The sequence below is a fragment of the Phoca vitulina genome, unplaced genomic scaffold, assembly GCF_004348235.1.
Source record: "Phoca vitulina isolate PV1807 unplaced genomic scaffold, GSC_HSeal_1.0 scaffold6, whole genome shotgun sequence".
Lineage (NCBI taxonomy): Eukaryota > Metazoa > Chordata > Mammalia > Carnivora > Phocidae > Phoca > Phoca vitulina.
The window spans coordinates 60,559,805-60,579,085 of NW_022589709.1; positions in this window are offsets into that span (position 1 = coordinate 60,559,805).

The window sequence follows — 19,281 nt, forward strand, 5'->3', positions numbered from 1 at the left end:
ACAACCCCTGGGCTCAGAAGAGACAAAGATCCCTCTGGCAATCTAGTAACCAATAATTGTCTGTCTATTCCACAAATGCTTGTTGAGTACCATGTGAAAGATGATCAGGTAAACTTGATCTGATAAATGATACTCTGTAGTGTAAAGTACTTGGTTAGAGGATGTAGCCTCTTACATTGCCTCTGATCACCCTTATCAGCTTATTTATTCTTCAGAAAAATCCAACTCATTTAGTATAGGAATATACAACTGATGTCATGCTTTGTGAAAACAATTTTATTAACATGTTTTGAGCAAAAGAAGCCACTCACAGAAGAGCACACACATAGTATATGATCCCATCATATGAAATTCAAGAACAGGCAAAACTATTCCATGAAGTAGAAAAGTGGTTCTCTCTCATGAGAAGACTTTTCACTCGAAAACATGAGGGATCTTTCTGGGGTGATGGAAACCTCTCTATTTTGATGTGAGTGGTGGGTACATGGATGTATGCACATGTAAAAAGACATCTACCCACTCAATTAGGAATTATGCATTTTACTCTTTATAAAATGTACCTCACTAAAAAGCACAAAGCCCAACCAAAACAAAATGGAGTCTTGATTCTCATAGCTGGTATCCTCAAGAATAAGCTAGTCAACAATTACTAAGAAGTTTATTTATATTGAGACTTTACACAGTTCTAAAAATACCTTTTTTTTTTTTAATATTTTATTTATTTGACAGAGAGATACACAGCGAGAGAGGGAACACAAGCAGGGGGAGTGGGAGAGGGAGAAGCAGGCTTCCCGCCGAGCAGGGAGCCCGATGTGGGGCTCGATCCCAGGACTCTGGGATCATGACCTGAGCCGAAGGCAGACGCTTAACAACTGAGCCACCCAGGCGCCCCCCAAAATACCTTTTTTTTTGAGAATGAACTATCCATTCTCTTCCCTTGGCTTATAAATCTCTATTTAGGCCAGCATCATACTGTTTTGATTACTATAACATGTCATATATTTTGAAATCAGGAAGTGTAATGCCTCTAGCTTTATTCTTCCTTCTCAGGATTGTTGTCACTATTCAGGGTCTTTGTTGGTTCCATATGAATTTTAGGTTTTTTTTTTTTTTAAATCTAACAAGTGTCATACAAATCTTGATAGTGTTTGACTTGAATCTATAAATGACTTTGTGTAGTGTGCACATTTTAAGAATAACTCATTCAATCCCTGAACACAGGGTATCTTTTCATTTATTTGTGTCTTCCTTCAATTTATTTCATCAGTGTTTTACAGTTTTTAGTACATAGATCTTATATCTCCTTAGTTAAATTTATTGCTAAGTATTTTCAATGCTATTGTAAATTGGATTGTTTCTTTTTCAGATAGTTGTTAGTGTTTAGACACACAACTGATTGTTGTTGTGTGTCAAATACAACAGTTTTTGGTAGAATGTTTAAGAATATATATGATATATATATATATACACATATATATATACGATCATTTTATCTGCAAATAGACACAGTTTTACTTTTTCCTTTCTAATCTGGACAGCTTTTCTTTGTCTTGCCTAATTGAAATGGGACAGAATTGAGTCCAGAAATAAACCCATGCATATACAATCAACTAATATTTGACAAGGAGGTGAGAATACACCAGATAGTCTCTTCAGTAAATGGTATTGGGAAAACTGCATATCCATGTGTAAAACTTGATGTCTAAATTATACCACTCATAAAAAATTAACTTGAAATGTATTAAAGACTTATATTTAAGACCTGAAACTATAAAACTGCTTAAAGGATACATATACATAGGGGAAAAGTTCCTTGACATTGGTCTTGATAATAATTATTTTACATTTTACATTAAAAGCACAAGCAATTAAAGGAAAAATAAAGTTTAAATCAAAATAAAAACTTCTACATAGCAAGAGAAATGATAAAATGAAAAAGGTAATTTACAGAATGGGAGAAAATATTTGCAACCACATATCTGATAATACACTTGGGTTAATATCCAAAATATGTGAGAAACTCATACTATTCTATAACAAAAGAAATATCATTAAAAGGTTGGCACAGGACCTGAATAGACATTTTTCCATAGATATTCAAATAGCTGACAAGTACATGAAAAAGTGTCCAATGTCACTAGTCATCAGGGAAATGCAAATCAAAACCAGAATGAAATATCATCTCACCTGTTAGAATATCTGTTATCAGAAAAACAAGATAGTGCTGACAGGTAACTGGAGAAAAGGCAACTCTGTCTACTGCTGGTAGGAATGTAAATTCGTACAACCTTTAAGGAAAACAGTATAGGGATTCCTTAAAAAATTAAAAATGGTACTATTCTATTCCAGCAATCCCACTTGTGGGTATATGACCACAGGAAATGAAATCATATCTCGGACATATCTGCATCCCCATGTTGATAGCATTATTTACAGTAGCCAAGACATGAAAACAAAGTGTCCATCAATGGATGAATGGTTAAAGAAACTATGGTGTATACATACAATGGAATATTATATAGCTATAGAAAAGAAGAAAATCATGCTGTTTGCAGGAGCATAGATGAATCTGGAGAGCATTAATCCAAGTGAAGTGAGTTAGAGACAAATATTTATTTTTATATATATGATCTCACAGGTGGAATCTCAAAAAAACAGTCATAGAAACAGTTGAGTGATGATTGTCAGGGCCAGAGGGAGCATGGGGGAAATCAGTGAAGGTGGTCAAAGGCTAAAAACTATGAGATGAGTAAGTTTTGGGGATGCAAGGTTCAGAATGATGATTATAGTTAACAGTACTGTATTGTATATTTGAATGTTGCTAACAGAGTAAATCTTAAATATTCTCACCACACACAAAAATTTGTAACTATGTGAGGTGATGGATGTTTTACCTAACCTCATTGCAGTAATTATTTGGCAATATTTATATATATCAAATCATCACATTGAATCACTTAGACTTATACAGTGTTATATGTCAATTATAACTCCATAAAGTGGGGTCCCTGGGTGGCTTGGCCGGTTAAGCATCTGACTTTTGGTTTTGGCTCAGGTCATTATCTCAGTGTCCTGAGATTGAGCTCTGTGTCCGGCTCTGCTCAGTGCAGCTTATGCTTGTCCCTCTCCCTCCTCCTCTGCCTCTCCTCCTGCTTGAGTACCTGGGCTCGCTCGCTCTCTCTCTCGCAAATAAATAAATAAAATCTTTAAAAAATTGAATAAAGCTGAAAAAAATAAAAATATACAAATTTAAGTAGTGAATATACTAATTCTACTAAGTAAATATGTGTGTATATTACCTTAACATAAACCTATTTAATCAACTGCAGATCAAAAACCTATTTTTTCCTGTGCCTTTATAGCCCACATCTTAGAAAGAAATGTTTCTTTGGGCTTGGTGAGGACAAAATTCCTTTTTTCTGGTCAGAATCACTTGCTTATTGGAGTCATAGTCAAAAACAAATTCTTAGGGGCACCTGGGTGGCTCAGGTCGTTAAGCATCTGCCTTTGGCTCAGGTCATGATCCCAGGGTCCTGGGATCGAGCCCCACGTCCGCCTCCTGGCTCAGCGGGGAGTCTGCTTCTCCCTCTGCCTCTCCCCCTGCTCGGGCTCTCTCTCTCTCTCTCAGTATCTCTGTGTCTCAAATGAATAAATAAAATCTTTAAAAAACAAAACAAATTCTTATTAGGCAGAAACGAGGATACTATGACATTTCATGTGTAGAAGAAATATTAAAAAGTCTATCTGATTTCATATTGTTAAACTTGTGTGTGTGTGTGTGTGTGTGTGTTAAATGAATTGAAAATATCTAAGGTATTATTACAAATTTTTTTGAATGTGATCCTTTCTATAGGAATTTACAAAAGAATACCTTATAGTCAAATGCTGTTTAGAAAATGTTTCCATATATTTCATTTTGTTTCTGTAATTTTCACAGTAACTTTGAACGAAGATGCACAAAACCACTTTGTTTAGTGACCTTCTTGCTGATTATTGTGAATGAATTACCAACATATATTATTTCTTTCTTTAGGAATCCAACATAAAATTTTTAGTAGGATCCAAGACTAGCAGAGGTGATATGCATTATGGACTTTATGCAATTAATGGCGATTTCGTCAAGAAATCTAGTTTCATCCACAAAATTCAGTTTGTGAATAATGCTTTGCAAGTCAAAACACTTCAAAATAAAACTCTAATATGGCTTAATTTGTTTTGATCCTTCAGAGTTGAAAAGGATGAAAAAGCAAAAATTCAAAAGAATGGAATTCAAGTGATCTGGATGAAATGTTCTTGAATTTTTCTACTGATTTGCAAATCTCTGAAATTAAGATGAGCATGGTAACAAAGTTTAAAAAAACTGAGGCTCTGTGATACTGTAAGAAGTTTATTTTAAATAAGGAAACTATGCTCAAATATCTGTTACTGCACAAAAATGAAACCAGGAATTACTTCATAAATAATGAAAGGAAAAAAAATACATGACTACTAGAAAGTCTTTTAATAATTAAAAATCTCCTTGCCAATGTTGTTCTTTGGGAAAGAACAAGGACAGTATTGAAACCCATGATGTAGTAGGCTTTAAAAAGTAGATAATAACAATTAAATCTGTGATATTAAAAAATTGCATTTTTTTTAGTGATGCTGTGTAATCTCCAGGTTTAAAATGACTGGTTAATAGTTTTTATTTTTCCTGTAGTCTAATATTTGGCACTAAATAAAAAGCACCTATAACTGGATTTGTTAATGCTTTGACTTGAAACGTGCCAGGATTTTTAAAATTAGAACAAATTTCATACTTTACCCAAGAATTACAAGTGAATGTTCTGTTAGATTAGAAGTATATGCATTTTCTTAGACTGTATTTCAAAGGCAACTTCCCTGGTAGGACATTGATTGTGTTGATTCAGATATCTGAACTTTTGTTTTCTCAATTACACTACAGTTTGAAAATCTATCACTTTATATTTTATTTGAAATAACTCTTCATGTATCATTATCTCTCAAAACTTTATTTACCTAAAAGCATTATTAAAGGGTCAGAAACTCATAACATCAACAATACTTCATATAATTCTCTGTTCTTGTTCTTCCTTTTAAGTTGTTTTTGTCTTAGGGTGTAAGCTTATAGAGATCAGGAATTATATTTCTTTTAGACCCCTAGTTCCTGTCATGCTGTTAAGAACATCAATAATATCCATAGTATTTACTGAATGGATTGACCATCTTTTAGAGAAAGTTATATTAGTTTTGTTGCTGTTGTTGCTGAATTATCTTTTGTTTTACTTGGACATGTTATTTACATCTTTTTAAATTTATTTTTATTTGTATTTAACAAATACAAAACATTTGAAAAAGAAATCAAGAAAATAATCCTCTTTGCAATAACGTTGAAAACAGTAAAATACTTAGTAATAAAGTTAACCAGGAGATGAGCGATCTAGACAATGAACATTATAAAATATTGACCAAAGAAATTAAGACACAAATAGATATTTCATGTTCATGGATTGGAAGAATTAATATTGTTAAAATGACCATGTTGTGCACAGCAATTGACAGATTTAGTGCAATCCCCATCAGAATTCCAAAAACATTTTTAACAAAAATAGAAAAAAACGATTCTAAAATTTGCGTGGGACCACAAATAGCCAAATAGTCTTGAGCAAGAATAACAAAGTTGGAGGCATCACACTTCTTGATTTCAAACTACATTGCAAAGCTATAGTAATAAAAACAGTATTGTACAAGCATAAAAACAAACACATGGACCAGTGGAACAGAATAGAGAGCCCACAGAAATCCATGCGTATACAACCATACCATTCAACAAAGGTGCTGAGAATACACAGTGGGGAAAGGAGAGTCTCTTCAAAAGTGGTGTTGAGAAATTTGGATATCCACCTGCAAGAGAATGGAATTAGATCATAACCTTACACCGTACACAAAAATCAACTGAAAATGGATTAAAGACTTAAACATAACACCCCAAACTATAAAACTCCCATAAGAAAGCATAGAGGGAAAGCTCCGCAATGATTTTTTTGGATATGATAGAAAAGAGAGTTTCTATTAATTTCTCTTGTGAATTTACCTACTTTCTTGTTGCTTTGCCTGCTTGGTTTTAAAACTAGAAATTTTGAGCATGACCCTGTGGTGATTCTGGAACAGACATTGCTTCTCCTTGGGGTTTGTTTTTGTAGTTGGCTGTGTGTTGTAGTTGTTTAGTCACTTTCTGAACTACTTTTATGAAATCTGTAGTTTCTGTCACGTGGGAACTTTGAAGTCCCTATTTCTTTAGTTTGTGGTCCAAAATAAGAAAGGAAGGAAGAAAGGAGGGAGGGGGTGAGGAAGGGGAAGGAGGGTTCATCTGGGGTTTACAGATTGGCTCTGTGTTCAGGTCTGTCTGTAACACATAGCCAGACTACTCACAGCTCTGATGTAGCTTTCATTTCCTTCTCCTGCTGAGCCTAGAATCAGCCAGAGGTGAATGCTTGAGGTTTTTTCCTTAGGTCTTTTCTGAACATGCATCCTGCCCTTAAAATTTGTTTGTCTTTCTAAATTCCTCTGTATGTGTGTACTTTCTGCTGACCTCATTTCCCAAAGAAACTCTCCCCAGCTTTCCCTCCCAGACTTTCAGTACATCTTATTGCTTGCTTCCACTTGATTCTCTTGCCTCAAGCAACAGCAGGTTGTTGGTGTACCTTGCAGTATTTTCACAGAATGCCCTCTGCATAGCCACAGCCTCTGCCTGAAAGAGTTCTTTCCTTTTGTTTTGTTTTCAATTCCAGTTAGTTAACATACGTTATATTAGTTTCAGGTGTACAATATAGTGATTCAACACTTCCATACATCACCCAATGCTCATCGCAACAAGTGTGTTCCTTAATCCTCATTGCCTATTTCACCCATTCCCTCACCTCCCCTAGCTAGAGAGTATAATGCTAAATGGAATAAGTCAGTCAGAAAGAAAATTCTGTCTCAAGCAAAACAAAGGCAACCGCCTTCAATCAGTCCCTCATGTAGGCTCCAAACAGGTCAAAGCAGACAGACAAGTTTTTGCAGAGTAAGAGCTGTTCTGCTCTCTCTGGACTTTGGACTGGGGTTTGACCCTGGGAGTGGAGACCACTGTCCTGGCCAGTGAAGGGGAAGGGACATGGATGAATGAAAAGGCTATAAAGGCTTCCTATCATTTTCAAGTTAGTTTTTTCTTGACTCAGCATTTGTTGAGTGGCTCTAAATCTTTGACTATTTTGTAGACTTTGGACAGTTTATTCCGACAATTTTGACATTTTTCAGTGTTTCTGTGGCGTTATGAACTCTTGGAACTACCTAATGTGCCATTTTCGCAGACATGATTCCTCATTTCCTCTTAATATTATTATCTCCATTGCTTTCTTGCTTATTTACTAATTTTCAAGTTAGAGCTTTTTTCTGCTAATGATCTTTGGTTATTCATACTTAAAAGTGGAAAAATAAGCTTATTGGAAACACTATGCATATGGGTAGGGAATGTCATGTGCAGGTTTTAGTGTTAAAGCATTATCACTTTGTGTCATTATACTTAAGGGACCTCCTGATGTATGTTTACTTCTTTCATCTTTACCTGGTCCATTCACAAGAGGAAAATTTTCTGGTCATCTGAGAGGGTAGCCTTGGCTACTGTCATTTTGAGGGACATGGAAAATCAGGGTGTTGAGGGGTTTCCACACTCAGTAAGCAAATGGTTGCTAAATCATCTTGCACCCCAATGCACATGGGGCCTCCCATTATATAGCCCTCTCTGTGTCCTTGGTGAGGGAATGGGTGCTTCAGTTACCTAGTTTAGAAGAATCATTACTCAATCCTCCACATATTATTAGCCTGATATTTACCTTCATTTTCAGAAGTACTATCATTTGGAAGTTCGTCACTGCTGGTTAAAAATGCACGTTTGTTGTGTCTGCTTTCAAATACTACCATTTATCTGCTTTCCCTCTTAAAGTTTTTCTGTGTTTTTTTATTTTCTCTCTTCTTGTGGACTTAATGTTTTTTAAATGATAATTATTTTAGTGACATTAATGGGTAGAAGACCAAGCTGTATTTTTAGACCACCATCTTTACTCTGAAATCTGTTTGTAGGATTTCTCATTAAACCCTATTTCTTGAATCTGATTTTAAGAAGCAGTTTCTAGGATTTAAGCTTTATAAATTTGAAGAGACTTTCTAGGATAAATGGTAGAAATAAAAATTCCTCTGGGTACTTTGTCATGTTAATCTTTTAATGGATATTCTTGAACATCACAAATCTTGAGCATAATCATACAACTTCACTTTAAAATAATATTTTAATTCATTAATACCTTAAGCCTTTTGTTGAATGTAATGTATTACAGAGGTCAAAGATAGACCAGGCCCTAATTGTGAAAACATTTGGCTTAGCAATTAAAGGCTTCCAAGGGCTATTCATAATGTCAAACAATTTACCCAGTAGAAGGTTAGTGGATTGTTTCTCAGTAATATTTTGTCAACTAATTCCTTTATTTTTATTCCCATATCATATTGCTTATGGGCTGAATCTTTAGTTTTTCTTTTATTAATTAATCCATTGTTTAATATAAAGCCATCAAGTTAACTTGTAGGAAAATAAAGCACTTGAAGGCTTTGGAATATTTGATTGCTGACTTATATTCCAACTGTATCATTATTACACTCTTTCATTTTTAAAATTATGAGACGTTGTCTGCTACTTTATGGTCAAAATTGCAAGGTTATTTCATTTCACTATTTCTCTTATAATAATGTTTGAAAGTCCTTTTTAAGATAGGTATTCTTCTTATGGTTCATTCTCACAAACTGTTTCTTAAGGTTAGATTCTTGAAATAAATTTATTTAAAAGATCAATGAAATGGAAAATTGGAGTGACTCAGCCAAGCAAAGAGTAATTGAATGTTTGAGTCATTACTCTTGGTGACAAATATTAAAACTAATAAAAGTAAATGGTGCTAAAATCAACAAAAAGTAAAACATCCAACACAGTAGGGAAGATCGAGATCAAAGCAATAAGTGGGTTTTGAAAGTGTTGTAAATCAGTGACTACCACAATCTCAAGTAGCAATGATGCTTACATTAAAATTAGAGCTACATTGCAGGGAGGTGTAGGAGGGATGGTTAAAAAGGTAATTATTTGTGTTCTGTAGCAAGCCAAAGACATATTAGAAACTTAGGTAAGCCTTCTCAATGCTACCTCTCCCAGGTTTCTGAGAAAGACTCTAAATGATGTCTCCTCTATATGCAATTCAGGACTTTACTTTTTCCTATTTGTCCAAGCTCTTCTCCAGTCCTGGCTTGACAGTGTGCTTTCCTTTTCTTCCCATTACTTAGACTTTATTTTTGTTTTGATTGTTTAACTTCCCACTTTGGCAAGGTAACACTGACACAGAACCTACTTGTTAGCCAAAATTCTGGCCGGCCTATAACTGGTTCCTCATCAGTCTGGTCAGGCAAATCCTAGTGCACTGGGTTTGATCTTAGGAAATTATAACTAAGAGCTTAAGAACGGAATGTAAGCTCAGAAGCCAAGCTCTTCAAAATGGGGAAGTTGGAGTCTTACAGTAGAGACTTGATAAGGAAGGGTAGTTTTCTCCCCTCAACGCAATTTTAAGTCTGAACTGCAATGCTTGGGAACTTTATTCCAGGTCAGCAGTAATGTCTGAGAGATCAAATACTGGGAATGGGTGAAGAGAGGTATGTTTAGGTAGGAGGATGTTGGTAGTGATGAATTCTGGCTCACAGCCATTTTAAAAAGATGTCAGAATCAGGTTTCTTGGAAGGTCCATGCAGATTGTTATAAGGATCAACTAGCAGGTGGGGAGATAGAAATAAAAGGAACCAGCTTCTAGGTTCTATGCTGTCTTTTGTATTTACTGTTTATTTGATTGCTCTAAAGCACATAAGAAATCAGGCCATCATTTTCTAAATGTAGTAGACCAACAAAGAGTGAGTATAATTGCATGTAGCTATGGTAGCCAAGAGAGTAGCAGCAAAAAAGATATATTACTCGAAACCCTCCTCATTATCCATATATTTATCTCTACTGTTTTTATTTGAAAAACTTGGTTCAATCCAGTTGTAAAAATTGTAAAATTGATGTTCCACATTATTGTCAAGAGACCAGTACCTCAGGAATAGCTTTATCTCCATGCCTCTAAACAGAACTTGAAATGCACATATATGTGTATGCGGTATAGTCAGGGAGCTGAGAACTTAGGCTCTGGAGTCAGACATCTGAGGCTCAGTCTACATTTCCTAATATTACTAGATCTGTCATCTTACCCAAGTTAATTTTCTTCGTATTTCAAATTCCAGATTTTTTAAATGGGTCTAAAGATGTTACATACTTCACAAAGTACAATAAGGTGATAAAGTATAAAATGACATCGTTTGAGTCAATAAGCTTGGAAAGTTTTTCAGTGTGATATGTCCAAATGCCCAAGCATCACCAGGCTCTTCCTGGCATTGCTCATACAGAAAAATTAATACTATTATATTATATATTAATTATTTTATTGTAGTTCCCATTTCAGTATAAAATGTAGAAAAGAGGACTGCCTCCTTAAGAGTTCACATTAAAAAGGATTCACTCCAAACTTGGTATCTAAACCAAAATCTCCTGAAGATATACTGAAAGAGGGGATTGTAACTTCGGTGCCTATAGAAATGCGTACTAAATTCTCTTTACTGACCCATCATTCCAAGCTCCTTGTGATTCCACAATAGACAACTCTCCTCTTATTCCTTTCCCTATCTGCTTTGATACATTAAAAGGATGATGCCTTTATGGTTGAGTGTCTTGATTTTTTTTTCACTGTTTTAGTGGCATCATGGGAATTAACAGTCCATTTATAGAAAATTCATAGTATTCTCTACTTGGTACTTGCATTTAAACTCCAAATTATTATTTTGTAATATGTTTTTTATGTCCCTGAAAACTTCAAAGTTGAACCCTGAGTGAACTTACTAATGGTTCAAGGCAATCTTACAGAATACATAGTAATTCCATCTTATGTAAGTATCATTTACCCTAAATCCTCATATTTTCATTACATTTCAAATGTTATTTGAGCCTTAATGTTCTATTGTTATGGAGTAAAACAAACCTCTTAATCTCTTATTCTGAGAGGGAGAAATGTATCTTATAAAAGCTTTTCTTTTTGTGTGTAACCAGACTCTTGGTCTTGTTACAACCAGAATAAAGTGAGGTTTTCATAACCTCTTAATGTTGTTCACTTTCAAAACTATTGTGTCATTTTCACTGAGTCTATAGGCAATGTTTCAGTGCTTTACAATAAGATAGTTATATTGAGCTGTCTGACTGGAAATTACAACGGAAACAGCATGAGCTTTCCTCTTTTCCTCTGTAAGAAGCAACTACATTTTAGCAACTGCTACCATTTGCCCAAGATGCATCAGAAGGAATAATATTCAACATGTAATGCCTCTGTGAATGCTTCAGTATCATATTTTAATATATATTGTATTTTATTTTAGACTTTGAGCAAGTTTAGTTAAAAATGATTGTGGATTTGCATTCCAAGATAAAATTTACCTATGATATGATTACACCCATTGGAATAAGAACAAAAATGATCATCAGTGCTATGACCTGTTTTGTATTTGAAAACTCCTAAGTCTAGGGAGAAATTTAATTGATCACCCCTCATTGCTTTATTAGCCTTCTCTTGTTGCCATTCTTCCTTATATTCATTATCAAGGATTGGCCAGAGACCTATGACTGTAGACCTTGAACTAAGCCAAAGAAGAATGGAATCTTTATAGAAGTACTTTGATGAAGAGGAAATTTGGGACTTAGAGTAGCATCTTTACCACCTTAAGTGATAACTAAAACCCTCATGACAGTCCTGGAGGGAGGGCTGAGGCCAGTATTGTCGATTGGTTTTCTAATCGTCATTGCTTCCAACTTTTCCTTGGCTTACAGAACCTTGATATTTATAGAAATGCGATGTGTTGAACCATAGAAGAGCTGTCATGGTTTAGTCTACTCAGTTCAAGTTGTCTTGTTTTAATTTCTGTGATCTGGAGACTCCTTTGTAGCAAGTGCTGTGAGTAACAATTACTCACTTGGATACATGTTTTCTGTTTTGTTTATTGCAGTGCTCTGGCCTGTGTGCTGTGTTCCCAGCAGGCTTGGTCCTCTGGTTCTGCCTTCCAATCACTGGATCACACCTCTGGTGAGTCTTACTACACTCAGTAGTTAGCATTAATATCTTCATCTGTCCCCAGTTTTGGGACTGCAGTCACCCATAGCTTTCATGTATAAATTCAGCTGATTAGTTTTAGGAATCACTGGGGTTCAGATTAGAACTCCTCTGGTCTTTCCTGTGATTTTTGTAATTCTTGTACTAAACCCTTTCTGCTAAAATATTTACAAAGATTTTTATTCCCTACACTGAACATGATGGATACAGCCATACTCTTGTTTTTGCAGGTAAGGTTGGCCCTGTGACTCAGTAGTTGCAAGGGTTATTGGAATTTTGTTGAATGTCTTTTGGTAAAGATTGTTTTCTGATTAAAGATATAGGGTATAAAAGTAAGTGGTTTGGCTGTTCTGCTCCTTCCCCTCTTTCTCCTCTTCCTTCCTTTGATCTTAATTTTGGAGCAGCTGTCCTGAAACCATGTAATTTCTAGATGGATGAGGACTAAAGGCTACTATATTAGGCATAGTAGAGAAGGATGGAAAAAGCCTGGGTCCTTGATGATGTCATTAGGCCACTGAAGAAGATCTGGATTGCTTACCGAATTTGTGCATTGTTAGGCTTCCTGTTACATACTAGAAAAATAATTTCTAATTGGCCAGATAGTATTACCTACTGACTTCTTCATGGTCCTAGATTAAAGGTAAAGGAAATCTTAACTTCTCTAATGGAAGAGGTGCTGTCAGTGTCCCACCCATGTTTCAGACTTTACTCTTCCATGGTAGTCTAGCCAACCTCCCATGGCCACACAGTATCTCTGTGCTGGAGAACTTTTCTTGGAATTTCAAAAGGCCTCCTTCCCACCTCTAGAGCAAGGGGGAAGTGCCAACGGATTAATGCCTCTTCAGATACCCCCAAGCAGCAACTCTCAGAAATTGCCATATAAATATACTAATTTCCTGGTCCTTGGGGCAGAAAAATTCTGAGGCATGTGGTTTTTACACAGTTCCCAGACTTGCACAGCATACTGTGGTAGCTTAATAACTGATCGTTTATTGCTTGTCTCGTGTATCCCTTAGGTAGAGGTTGTACCTCCTAAATCAAATAATTGCACTTGATTTTTCTTGTCTCTTACATGCTCCTGCGAGAATCAAACCTAAGATACCTAAATTAAAATCAAATTAGATATATTAGACCCCAGTCAAATGAAAGAGGCTTTGCTGTTTTATTCAGTGGTCAGTGCACAAAGCCCTCTGGAAGCCATCTGCGATGTAATTTATGACTACGGCTTTTCAAAGACTTAGGCTCTTTGATTTTGATATATTACTTCAGTTATAACTGTGTCTTGACTATCCCCATCATATAAGTCCTAATGGGCGCCATTACATCAGCTTTTATCACTAGGTGTCATCAGGACAATCTGTAATTAACCCACTGATCTGACGCTACTACTGCTTCCAAAGACAACTTAATTTTAGTTCATTTAGAATATGATTTTCCCATTTGTTAAATGACTTTAACTGAAAATAGAATTTTGAGTTCTCCTTAATCAAGTATCTGCTATTTCCATGAGCTCAAACCACATAACTTTTTATATCCATGCGTGCAGGCAAGATGGGTAGATTTTGTTATGGTGTTAAAAAAAAAAAAAAAGTCCCTGTTGACATGAAAATACTTTGCTTCTTTGCTAAAATACTAGACATTCTCTAGCTGAGAGAGGTTTCCTAGAGTAACAGGCCATTGTAAGGGAATTAAAACATTTTGCTACCAAGGAAGACCAAATAATGAGCTAGCTGATGCATCACTGAGGATGTTCTCATTTAAAATATTACCACCCCTTGTCACCTATCATATGGAAATGACTCTGCTGAGGTTACATCTTAATGAGAAGGAGGAAGAAGAAAACTGATGAATGATTTGTCACTCAGGTCAATTATTATGTATCACAGAGCACACTGGGAAGAAGTCAGGGCCCCAAGAGGCAGATCATAAAATGGGGGGTCAACCAAAAGCTGATATCCACTGAGCAACTCTGCCAGAGGGTTACCCTGTATACTAGATTACATGAAAAATTAAAAAAAAAAATAATAAGCTACAGTTAAACTTTGCCTTAACTCTCCATTTCTACTTCACAGCACTTAAGAATTATGGGATCAGCATAAAACATTTTGCTTTTACAAGAAAAGCTATTTTATTCTGACAGAAAGGCCTTAGGTAGAAAGTAAATATAAAAATCCAATTTAGAGGGGAAAAATACAGGAAACTGTGTTATTTTATGTTGGTGGAAACTGTTTCACAGACAACTAAGTGAGTTCCCTTGCATGAATCTTTCATCAAAGCAAGGCCAATGAGACTAGTTAGCTGATGACAGAGCAGTTTTACACAAAACAATTTTATTTTGGTGAGTTTTAGTTGATGACAAACATGTTTGAATATCTACTAGGAAAATTTCCAAGGAGCTCCCCTTAACTTAGAGGGAGAAAGGGGTAATATGTTTTAGGAAGTAATTTTCCTGCTAGAAATTATCTTTCAACTCTCTATTAACTGATTAGTGCCAGGAATGTGTTTTATACAACTTATTGTAAGAAAAACTATAAAGAAAAAAAGAGTTCACCAAATTGTAAGCTTATTGAGAATAAAGCCCTTAATTTAGTCATCTGAAGATCCCCACTGCCCATAACCATACTTTGTAATTATTAGGTTGTCAACAAGTATTTATTGAATAAATGAATGCTAGTTAAGTTTTGGCTTATGTTCTCAAAGAATTTATAATCTAGTTGACTTAGGGAGGCATACTGCTATAAACTAGCCAAAACACTATGTTGTATATGCAAGCAGTGGGTTCTTTGGGTAACTATTGATACGGGTCAACAGTGTGAAATAAGTAAAGGTAATTCCCAGGCTATAATAAAAGCAAATCTCAGAACAAAGTTGGCCAGAGACACCAACATGTATTATCAATCAAATATATGATGCCAACATGTGTCATCAATAAAGTATATGATGTTTTAAAAAATTTGATGAAGTTTCAGTTTCTAAGAAAATAATTTGCATGGAAGATGTACTTATGGCATATGTGGCAATATTCCATTGTTAGATCATGCTAAACTTACTAAGTCAGGCCATTAAGAAACCTCTGTATCAGTGGTGGAAAATAAATATTTAAGAATCAAGCCTAAGATGTCATGCTTAAAGGTATAGGTGAAGGGTGCAGTGTTTGTTCTATTCTTACCCCTGTTAAAGCAAAGTCTGGGATTAGTCCTAAAATTTTTCAGTCAATCTACACGTCTTGAAGATCACCAGTGAGATTTCATCCCTAATGACCACTTTGTTAATGAACAAAATTTCTCCAGTAGAGTTGTAATTGTAACATATTGTGCTAGTGAGCTAACTGATGATGATGACCAGAAAAAGAGGTAACTGAAGTGTATATAGTAGCTGTTGGAGGGATGTGGCTAGTTCCTTCTCTGCTGAATTCCTGATGAGGATGAATAAATGCTCCTAGAGTGTGGTTTTCACATGCATATATAATAGCCAATTGTCTATAGTGAAGTACTTCAAATAAATGCAGTTTCGTATCATATATGACATGAGTGGAGATCAGTAAAAATAACTAACACATATTGAATGCTTCCTGTGTGTGGAGGGAAGATTCTAAATATTTCACATGAATCGTCTCAAACAATCCCACAGCAACACTATTATTTCATTGTCAGTAAGAGAAAATTGATGCTCTGAGAAGTTGGGTTGCTTGCTAAGGGAAGAAGCTGGCAAGTGGCAATTTATGATTTAAATGTAGATTACTAGCTTTAGAGTCCACACCCTTAACCCAAATGCAGTAGTGACTCTCACAACACGGAATACAGACTGATGGAACTAAGGGCTAAATTGTACAAGCTACTGGGACTTAGAGGCTGACCCAATCATACATGCAGAAGGACTGGACAGGAGTGCTGTTTGTCCTGGATTCAAGATCTGTTCAATAGGGAAATACAGTCAGTCACAGGTGAACCGAGATTACCTATACAATAGGTACTCTGTCACGTGTCTGTATTCCGTCCATATCATTTATTCAAATTTATAACAGGAGAGTAGTTACCTTCATCAAACAACCAGGCTTGACCTGTAAACCCAGCTTCCCAGGACCTATATAGTTGATAGGACATCTGGATAAGTGCCATGATCAACTTGAACCCCTGGATTCATATTACAGTGGTGAGTTTCAAGGGGTATGGGTGATTTTAGTGATGGTAGAATGTGATTATCTGGTGGAGACAGCTCAGTAGATGAGAAAAATATCATCTAAAAATAATTACTTCAGTGGAATAACCAATTTACCCTTTAAAAAAATTTATTGGCGCATAATTGCATACAGTGTTGTATTAGTTTCAGGTGTACAATATACTAATTCGACAATTCTATACATTACTCAGGGCTCACCACTATTAGGTTAGTCACCATCTGCCATACAGTGTCGTTACAATATGATGGACTGTATTCCCTATGCTGTACTTTTCATCTCTGTGACTTAATTATTTTAAACTGGAAGTTTTACCTTAATCTGTTTTGCCCACCTTCTCACCTACCTTCCATCTGGAAAATACCAGTTTGTTTTCTGTATTTAAGAGTCTGGTTTTTTGTTTGTTTTTTAGATTCTACATATCAGTGAAATCATATGGTATTTATCTTTCTGTGTCTGACTTCACTTAGCATAATATCCTCTAGGTCCATTTATGTTGTCACACATAGCAAGATCTCATTCTTTATTCTTTCTTTTTTTCCCCTCTGGCTAAGCAGTATTCCATTGTGTGTGTGTGTGTGTGTGTGTGTGTGTGTGTGTGCGCGCGCGTGTGTGTGTGCGCGCGCGCCACATCTTCTTTATCCATTCTTCTATTGATGGACACTTGATTTGTTTTCCTATCTTGGCTACAGTAAGTAAAGCCACAATAAACATAGGGATGCATGTATCTTTTTGAATTAGTGTTTTTGTTTTCTTTGGGTCAATACACAATATTGGAATTACTGGGTCATAAGGTATTTCTATTTTTAATTTTTGGAGGAATCTCCATACTTTTCTCCATAGTGTTATGCCGATTTACATTCCCGACAACAGTGCACAAAGGTACCCTTTTCCCCGACTCCTGACCAATACTTATTATTTCTTGTCTTTTTGATACTAGTCATTCTGACTGGTTTGAAGTGATATAGCATTGTGGTTTTGATTTGCATTTCCCTGACGGTTAGTACTATTGAGTACCTCTTCATGTGCCTGTTGGCCATCTCTGTGTCTTCTTTGGAAAAATGACTGTTTGAGTCTTCAGCCCATTTTTTAATCAGATTCTATTTTTTGGTATAGAGTTGTAAAAGCTTTTTGTATGTACTTTGGATATTAAGCCCTATCAGATCTGTCATTTTGCAAATATCTGCTCTCATTCAGTAGGTTGCCCTTCCATTGTATCAATGGTTTCCTTTGCTGTGGAAAATCTTTTTATTTTGATGTAGTCCCAATAGTTAATTTTTGCTTTTATTTCCCTTGCCTGAGGAGACATATTCATACATGTGGTGCTAAGGATGATGTCCAAAAGATTACTCCTATGTTTCTATTAGAAGTGTTATGGTTTTGGTGTCACATTTCAGTCTTTAGTGCACTTTGAGTTTATTTTTATGTATGGTATAAGAACACGGTCCAGTTTCATTCTATTGTACATAGCTGTCGAGTTTTCCCAACACCATTTTTTGAAGAGACTGTCTTTACTTGCATTGTTCATTTCCTTCATTACTGTAGATTAATTGACAATATAGATGTGGTTTTATTTCTGGGCTCTCCATCCTATCCATTGATGTATGTATATATTTTTGGGCCGGTACCAAACTCTTGTTATTATAACATCATATTGATTGATTTTTGAATATCGAATCAGGCTTGCCATCCTGGAATAAATCCCACCTGATTTTAGTGAATGATTTTTTTAATGTATTGTTAAATTTGGTTTGCTACTATTTTGTTGATGACTTTTGAATCTATGTTCATCAAAGATAAAGGGTATAGGTGTTTTTTGTTTGTTTTTTGTATTTGTCTGGTTTTAGTATCAGGGTAATGCTGGCCTCGTAGAATGAATTTGGAAGTTTCCCCTCCTCTTTTATTTTTTGCAATAGTGTGAGAAGAATAGGTATAAATTAATTCCCCATTACTTGTTTGATAGAATTCACCTGTGAAGCCCTCTGGTCCTAGATTATTCTTTGTTGAGAGTTTTTTGATTACCACATCAATTTTGTTACTAGTAATTAGTCTGCTCAAAATTCCTATTTCTTGCTGATTGAGTTTTAGAATGTTGTATGTTTCTAGGAATTTATTCATTTCTTCTAGGTTGTCCAATTTGTTGGCATGAAATTTTTCATAATATCTTCATAATTCTTGGTATTTCTTTGTATTTCTCCTTTATTTCTGATTTTATTTATTTCCGTACATGCTCTTTTTTTCTTAATGAGCCTGGTTAAAAGCTTACCCGTTTTGTTTATCTTTTCAAAGGATCAGCTCGTGATTCATTGATTTTTTTCTGTTGCTTTGCTGTAGTCTCTATTTAATTTATTTCCATTCCAAGTCTTTATTTCCTTCTTCTACTAGCTGTAGGCTTTGTTATCTTTTTCTAGCTTCTTTAGATATAAGTTAAGTTGCTTTTTTGAGATTTTTCTTGTTTCTTGAGATAGGCCTGTGGTGCTATAAACTTCCCTCTAAGAACTGCTTTTTCTGTGTCTCAAAGATTTTGAAACATTGTGTTTTCATTTTCATTTGTCTTTATGTATATGTTTTTTTATTTCCACTTTGATTTCTTCGTTGCCCATTGGTTATTTAGTAGTATGTCGTTTCACCTCCATGTGTTTATGTTTCCTTCCAGGTTTTTTCTTATAATTCATTTCTAGTTTCATATCATTGGGGTTGGAAAAGATGCTTGATACAATATCAGTCTTCTTAAATTTACTGAGACTTGTTTCATCCTAACATGATCTATGCTGGAGAATGTTTCATGTACACTTGAGAAGAATGTGTGTTCTGGTTTGGAAGGGAATGTTCTGTATAGATCTTTTA